This window comes from Etheostoma cragini, chromosome 18 (assembly GCF_013103735.1).
Source record: "Etheostoma cragini isolate CJK2018 chromosome 18, CSU_Ecrag_1.0, whole genome shotgun sequence".
Lineage (NCBI taxonomy): Eukaryota > Metazoa > Chordata > Actinopteri > Perciformes > Percidae > Etheostoma > Etheostoma cragini.
The window spans coordinates 671,766-680,292 of NC_048424.1; positions in this window are offsets into that span (position 1 = coordinate 671,766).

Sequence of the window (8,527 nt, forward strand, 5' to 3'; positions counted from 1 at the left end):
TACTTATGCCCCTGTATTTTAACATAGGGGGTGTATACTTATGCCCCTGTATTTTAACATAGGGTGTGTATACTTATGACCCTGTATTTTAACATAGGGTGTGTATACTTATGCCCCTGTATTTTAACATAGGGGGTGTATACTTATGCCCCTGTATTTTAACATAGGGGGTGTATACTTATGCCCCTGTATTTTAACATAGGGGGGTGTATACTTATGACCCTGTATTTTAACATAGGGGGGTGTATACTTATGCCCCTGTATTTTAACATAGGGGGGTGTATACTTATGCCCCTGTATTTTAACATAGGGGGTGTATACTTATGCCCCCTGTATTTTAACATAGGGGGGTGTATACTTATGCCCCTGTATTTTAAAGAAGAACATGTGTTTATGTATGATAAATTATTCATTCACAAAGAAAATTGGTGTCCTTAAAGGTTGGATTTTTCAAATTTTTTTAATTAACGCATTAAGACCAATTTCCAAAAGATTTTGTTTTTGTTTTTATTCCTCTTTTTAATTAACTTTATCCCGGGGGGGGGGTAAACCTTCTCAAGCTGCTGTAGCTAGGTCTACTGCACAGCTCCAAACATGAGAAATACATTTCAAAGCTAGCAACAAAACTACTCTTACCGTTATGTAGTCAGTTATGGAGGTTTGTTAGAGTCCAGCCTCCTGCGACGTCTTCCTCCATCTTGTCTTCATATTCTTCTCCTTTCATGAAAGTCCATTTTACACTAGTGTTGAACTCAGCTAGCTGCAGCAGCGCCATTAGCATCCTTGTCGCTTTAACTACTTCAGTTAATGTCGCATTATTTTTACCTTCAGCCAGCTCCGGATTCTCCATTTTTCTCTCTTTTTGTTACATTCGGTTGTTTTTCTTAATGTTCAGGTGTTCCCTTTCTCGTTGGCATCAATTACCTAACCCTTAATATTCTCTAACTCGTCCCGTTTCTACCCGCAGGTCGCTATGATGCCGTGATTGAACAGGTGGTGATCCCTGCGCGAGCGTCCGCGACTCACCTGCACGTGCTCCACAGCAGCACGTAGACACAGGTAGGTGCACGCGGACTCCGGTGTGTAATTAAATGTGGCATTTGTATTCAAACCTTTTTAATTTGTCAACATTTGACTTAATCCTCATGTTGCCTTCCGTCAAAATTGATAATCAACACTTTTATTGAGGTTTTATATCAATGTTTTTAACTTTTTCTTACGTTTTTGTCCCATTTTTCAACACTTTTGACGCTTTTTTTTTTTACGTTTAACACTACGTGACACTAACTTATTCACTTTAGCTTTACAGTTATTCTTTCGAATGTATGGTCAATAAACCTCATTTATAGGAAATTATCCCTAATGTTTGAGTTAGAAAACAGAAATTAGGAATTATTGAGACTAAAATTAAAGGAATGGATGTTGATGATAATCACAGACTGGAATATGTCAACTTTTACTCAATACTATTTCAAAAACACTTCCATTTGTTTTACAATGCTATAAAATTGAATAAGACGCCCCAAAATTAATAAAAGTAGAGATTTGTACTTGGCAAAGAGCGTTGGGTGGAATCAATCATGTTATTTTGGGGAATTAAAAAGAACACTGATATGAGGACAACATGAGGACAACATGAGGACAACATGAAGACAACATAAGGACAACATGGGGACAACATGACGACAACATGAGGACAACATGAAGACAACATGAGGGTTAAATATAATTTATTTAGCCTGAACTAATAAAAATTGAGATACATCAGAACTTACCCGTGGGGGTGTATTACTACAAACGGTCGTGAAAAACCATGACAGAAGCAGGAACATATTACCTCTGGAAACCACACCCTGTTTTAACAGTTTCTGGCTGATTTGGGTGATTTTTACATAACATACTGTAAACAACACCTGTCCTGCAGAAATTAGGGATATATTGAGTTACAGACATTGAGTGATATCAAGGATAATTATTGAACATCTACTGGACAGTACCCTAAGTGACTGAGCTTCTAGCTGCTGTTTCCAGTCCACAGATCCTATATTTGGAGAAAGAACACAGAAGGTTGTAGTAAATTTGTTTTTCGAGACCCAATCTGAAGCCGAGCACTCGCTTGATCAAGTTGACATTCAGCTTGAACACAGAGGTCATGCCGCTGCCTTTGGGTGGGAAATAAATGAGTTTTAAGACGTTGTGTACTCAATTTCTTTGTGCTAATCTGGTAGTATTGTTAACAACAAAGCGTCACTTTGGGCTTCAAGAGAGGAGATTAGGCTTTTTATAAGGTGGACTGACTTATGAAAGCCAGTGGACTGCTGTATGTTTGCATCCCAATAAAAGATTATTTATTTATAATTTCTTAGGTAGATATTAAGAAACACCATCTCTGTTACCATTAAGTCCCACTGTATAAAAAACAAAAATGCAGATAACATTAAAGGTGGCAATTACACAAAATGAGATGATTTTGCAGTAATAAGTATTATTTATGTTGTCAAAGGGCTTAAAGAGCAGAAACTCAGGGTGCAATCAAACAAATCTAAGGATGTAGTCGAAGGTCAACGCACATGACTCATCTTTTCATTTGCAGGAATTGTAATTTACACATTTATTCACCCTGACATTTTGTAGATTGTACTATGAAAACCAATATTTTTTTTAAGATAGACATAGTCTTTGTAATAGAAAAGAGCAATTTTTATGCAGATGCCTATCTCCCCATAAACATCACACACTACACACACTTTACTGTATCAAAGACCATGATACATACATGTCTACGTAAATGTAGTCGTATTTTTTTAGCAAACCAGCGGCTGTAGTCTTTTAAAAGTAGGGCAGGAGAAGCGTCACAACATTATACAACAGAGATGCTCAGGCGAGACATTCTCCTGTTGACAGATGGTCATTGGTTCGTGTTGCATTGCAGTGCTAAAAAAGTAACTTCACCTTCTTTTACTGGAAGTAATATACACAAGGCTACATCTCTCTATACTCAGATCAATCTACTGACACTGGAAGGCATCATGCATCCGGACACACTGGCAGGTTGGTTTTTACACACTATTTATTCATAAAGCTTCTCCTACTGTGCAATGTTTCTTAGTTTAATAGACACGTGTGTTAACTGATGCCTGTGTGCGATGACCCTTGTTATTAAACTACAGGTGTTGAGGACATTTTGTAAAGTATGTGCAAAGGAGGCGCTAGTTTGATTTGAGACATGTAGCACCAGCTTGGGATCATAACAGTTTCACAAATATATGTTGGACTGGTATGCATATATATATATCTCTTGTATGCATTGTGCAATTGAAATCCAGATTTAGCACATGTTAATGTTGGGTTGGCAGTAGCTCAGTCTTTAGGGAGTGGGGTTGGGAAGCAGAAGATGCGGGACTGGTGGCTGGATGCTGCCAAGCGGCTCTCGGGGGGAGCCTTTCAACGGCCCTTCATGCATGTGTGTAATAACAGAGTGAAAACACTGTAATTTAATCCTTGCAGGATTAATAAAGTATATGTATTAGTATTAACAATCCTGCAAAGATTTGATGGCCTTTTACCTAAAGAAAGCCTTGTTTAAAAGACCAGAACTTAGTGGGCATGACATTCTGCACAATTTTTGTATACAAAGTCAGGGGCACTTTAACAACCAGAGTGATTGGCTATCACTATTTATATTTTAAGTGCAAATTAAGAACTTCCACGTATTTTCTGTTGCAGCCATGGTGCATGCCGGGTGCTTCGTAGCTTCATACACTGTTTTTACATTCTGATCCAAGTCATGCACTTCCTTCCAGCTTCCTTTTTTCATGTTGGCTGAGTCACTGTCTCGTTGTCCACGTGTGCTATGTGTTGCAGACGTCTTGGTGGCTGTGTGGCTGTGTGGCAGACAAACATATCAAGCAGCAGCAGCCGTTTTAAAGCCTTCATGCTCATGTTGCGATTGCTGGCAGTATTATCTCAGCGAGGCATGTCACTCTGGCTTAGGAGGCTTGCAGGGAGCCCAGGTCGCTGTGTAGCTGGACGGCCTCATCCCTGACTCATTCCACCGCTGAGTGCACAGCAAGGTTATGTCATTCCAGCAGGCATGCACACTGTGGAGGAATGGCTTCTGCCGCGCTGCTCCTGTTTGGATGAACACAGATTATACTCTCTATGCTTGGTCTTACTCTGTTGTTTTCTCTCTCTTCACACACAACAGAGTTGTTTTTACATCAGTGTGAGGCTGTTAGAAAATGTAACTATTAAAACCGAATGTCTCTTTGTCTGAAGCACCCAAGGTCACATAATTCACAGCTATCTTTAAAGAACTTGGCTAAATTTCTTATCTAAGAGTTTTAATTGCCTTTGGGATAGTAGAGCTGTTCAAGGCATGGATTTGGGACGGGAGGGGGGGGGGGGGGGTTAAATGTATGAGTGGACGCTGCAGAATTTGCTCTTCAGTCCATCTCTGTACCCATTGAAGAGTATGTGATTGACTCCTTGTGCCAGTAAACTGAGTAAAATGACTCCAGTGACTCTGTGTCGTGTTTTGGTGATAATCTTTCTAACAGAGACTCAGCAAGGCTGCAGCCAGCTCACTCTCAGTGTATCTCGCTGTAAATGAGAGCACTCACAGCTAGTTTGAGTCTAAATTACGTCCCGAGCAGTCAACGTATTTGCTCAAGACTAAATTCTTCATAGCAGGTGAAAAAGAAACTGTACACAAAAGACATCGGGCTCCATGTGTTCCCTGCTGTTGCACTTCAATAGCTTTCGTCCTTACACATGGGCTAAGTAGTGCGGACGCATGCTGTCTATCACATTAATGAGTATTAATGATTCAAAGCATGTGATAGTTGACTTACGCTTAACTCTTTTCAATATTTTAACCCTGCTCATTAAACTGACGCTTCAACTTCATTCAGCTCTCACACTTACACTGAAGCTTCAACTTCTTTGAACCTTTCCGTTATAATTGGCCTTTCAGCGTCTCTCAGTAGTTGTATTTCGGCTCTAACTGGAACTTCTTTCGGCATTTAACAGTTTCCAACAGCAACTTTTCGGCTGTGAGCACACACACACCTTTTAACACACCTTTTAATATTTCTTTTTCATCTTCCCCTTGTTGTTGATGACTGCATGAACAGCTGACTGTTTATTTGGTGTGATTGTTTATGATGTTTTGACTTTTGGCCCGAAGCCTTTTTTTATATTCTACATTGAATAAAACAAGATTTAAATATCAAATCAAAGATCATCATCATCATCAAGATAATGTTTGGGTGTTTTAAGGCTTTTATTTTGACGGGATAGCTGAAGATATGAAAGAGGAGAGAGAGGGAATGACATGCAGCAAAGGGCCAAAGGTCGGAGTCTGACCCGGAACCACTGCATCGAGGAGTAAACCTTTATATATAGGTGCCCGGGTAGCCCAGTAGGTAGAGCGGGCGCCCATATATAGAGACATTGGGCAATCTTCAGGACAGATAATTTGGTTGTTTAGTCATGACCAAAGACGAAGGGAAAAAGAGAAGGGGAAAAAAGAGCTTAAATAATGAACTTCACATAAACCAGCCAAGATGTGCAGATTAATTAGTGTCCCACATGGTTTTGTGCAAATTGGTTCTTAGTAAATTATCACGTTTGATAATGACTTCTTATTTTAAAACATTCATCACTTTCATTTAAATAGCTTTCATCTCTCAGCTGGACTGGGACTATGTGCTGGCACCCAATAACTTACTTAGACCCAGCCTGTTATTCAACCAATTGTTAGACAAGGTAATTATTCTACATGGGAACTGAAAGAACTTTGCATTTTTTAACTACTCATTAGATGTATTGTTTATTCATTTTGCCAGAACTAGAGTCATACTACATTTATCCTGCATTTATCATTTATACAGTGGCTGAATTTTCAAATGAATAGTTAAAATATTAGTTGGGTACTTGTACTACCCATAGATTATATAAAAAAATGACGCAGTCTCCATGATGTCACCCACAGGTTTCTGAAGAGTCCAAATTAAGCTTTAAAGGTGCCCTGCCACACGTGTTTCATGACTTTGTGGTAAAGGTCTGAAGTCCTACCATGGACTCTGTAATCTGGTTACCGTGGTTACCTTGTTTCAAGCCATTCCAGCGTGGTGTAGAAAGCCTGCAGGAAGATTAATATTCAACCAGCTAAGCTGCTGGACTCTGATTGGCTAACAGCTAGCCAATCAGAGCTAGATAGATAGATAGATAGATAGATAGATAGATAGATACTTTATTCAATTTTAAGCATCCAGTAGCGAGACAACAACACAACAAACACATATATCACACATACATTACACATGTATGGAAATAAAAATCACTCATAGAAATGCAATGACCATGATAAGGTAGGTGAGGCTCATGAATATTAATGAGCTCAGGCAGCATGACATCAGACTCACCAGCTGCTGTGATTGGTCTGATTTTTCCTCTTATTTTTCTCCAGTGGCTAGAGCTGACAGCAGTTCATCTTCACAATCACCACATACCACACAAACACACACATTAACCTCACATACTTCAAATAAATCAAGGAAAAACGTTTTTGTGTGGCAGGGCACCTTTAAGTGGGCGGATCCCAGTGGCTCCAGCTGTTGCCTTTTTTAAGGGCCAGCCTCAAGCAGCCATTCAAGGAACTGCTTTTTTTTGCTCTTCCTCATTGTCTTCGTTGTTCAGCAGCAAAGATTTCGGCTTTGCACTCCCTGAAGCTCGTCCAGCAGCCTGAACAGCTGATCACATTTCTTGATTTAGGCCTATCGTGTTGTATGTCACTTCATTATAAAGGGGCATTGAAACCATGCAAGACTCATTTTAAAGGACAGGAAATACAAAACTGTCACCACCTCACTTTGCATCCAACGTGAGGGCATTCAAACAAAAATCCAAAGGAAAAAAAAACTGATTTGCTCACTCGTGTAAAATTATCCAAAACAAAATAAGTCAATGATAGACAGGCAGAGCAACACACTTTACAGTGTTTGATATTCCAAAGCTTGACAACAGCAATTACATTTCTCCATTGTTATTCTTACCCATTACCCTTGGAAACTGAAAGGCGTGGAAAAGCTTGACACACGGTGAAGCCGGAGAGGCGAGCCCGTCTCTGAAAAAAAACACACCACAAAAGGTACCTGGAGTGCCAGCAGCTGGGCCTCTGCTGTGCTGAATGCTTGATGAAAACCGTGATGCACTTGACTACCAATCTACCACACTTGGGAAGGGGTGTAGACTTTGAATGAGCTTGATATCCGCTGAATGAGAAATAAATGCCTCTCTTAGGTACCTGTCAGCAACACTAGCAGAGCAGCAGCTGTGTTACGCTTCACTCAAAAGCTTTTTAAAGCATCTTGGGCTGAATACGAGGGATGTGCAGGTTGTTGAATGAGCTCATAAAACAGTAAATGCTCACTTGAATACGCGACAGATTACATTTTCATTTGACATTTTACACATTTAGCTGACGCTCTAATCTAGAGGAATGTAAAGCAGAGAGCAGAAGAATAACCTTCATCGCCCACATAATGAAAAGAAATCAGCTGGTAATAACGATTCATTGATTTTTTTTAATAAACGTAGATGGGATCACTCATGTTTTACTAAGGGTAAAATCTGATATCATCCAGAAAACAACCCTCAGTAGAAGTTTTCTTTTATTACTGAGAAAGACTTTACCCAAATCTCTTGTTTTTTGTTTTTTTCAATGTCGGCTAACACCATGGCTGTAGTCAAGACCCCCTTAGTCGTAGACCAAGACCAGGACTAGTTGAGTCCAAGACAAGACCGAGTCCAAAGAGGTTCGAGTCTGAGACAACACCGAGTCCAGGACAGGAAAAAAAGTCTTATGCATGACAGTATCAGACATTTTGGGTTTCACTTTCCCTCCATATATTATTATCAACAAAAATAAAGACACTTGGATTAAGTCGAGACCAAAAGCCATATTGGGCAAGATAAGAGGCCATAGAAAAACCGTCTTGAGTCTAGAATCGAGTCCAAGACCGGACTCGATTCTAGACTTGAGTACTACAGCCCTGGTTGACACATCTGAGCTTTTTCCCGCATCAGGGTCAAGTTCATGTCATTCATTTAAAGAGTCTTAATATTTTACATGCATTCACACTAACAAATATAGCCAAATGCAGCACTGCAAATACCCGGATGTTGCACGAAGGACGACCCTAACATTGAGTGTGGAGCGCTGGACACTACTCGCCCTCAGTGGTCGCCATCTTTTCTACGTTGTGGAACCTACCGGACCAACGATGCATTTTCAGACTGGACCGAGGAAGCTGCGTTGGTTGCGGTTACTGACTGAGCCCGGTAGAATAAGCATGTTTGTTTATGCTAACATTTCTAATTAAAGCCAAGAGGCGGATTGGGACTAATTCATTTAACAGATCCCAAAAGCTTAATAGAGTAGTTATTTTGAACCCAAACCTCAATCTTTCTCTCACTCTTACCAAGTTGTTTAGTGCCTGAGCCTAATTGGGGGGGGGGGGGG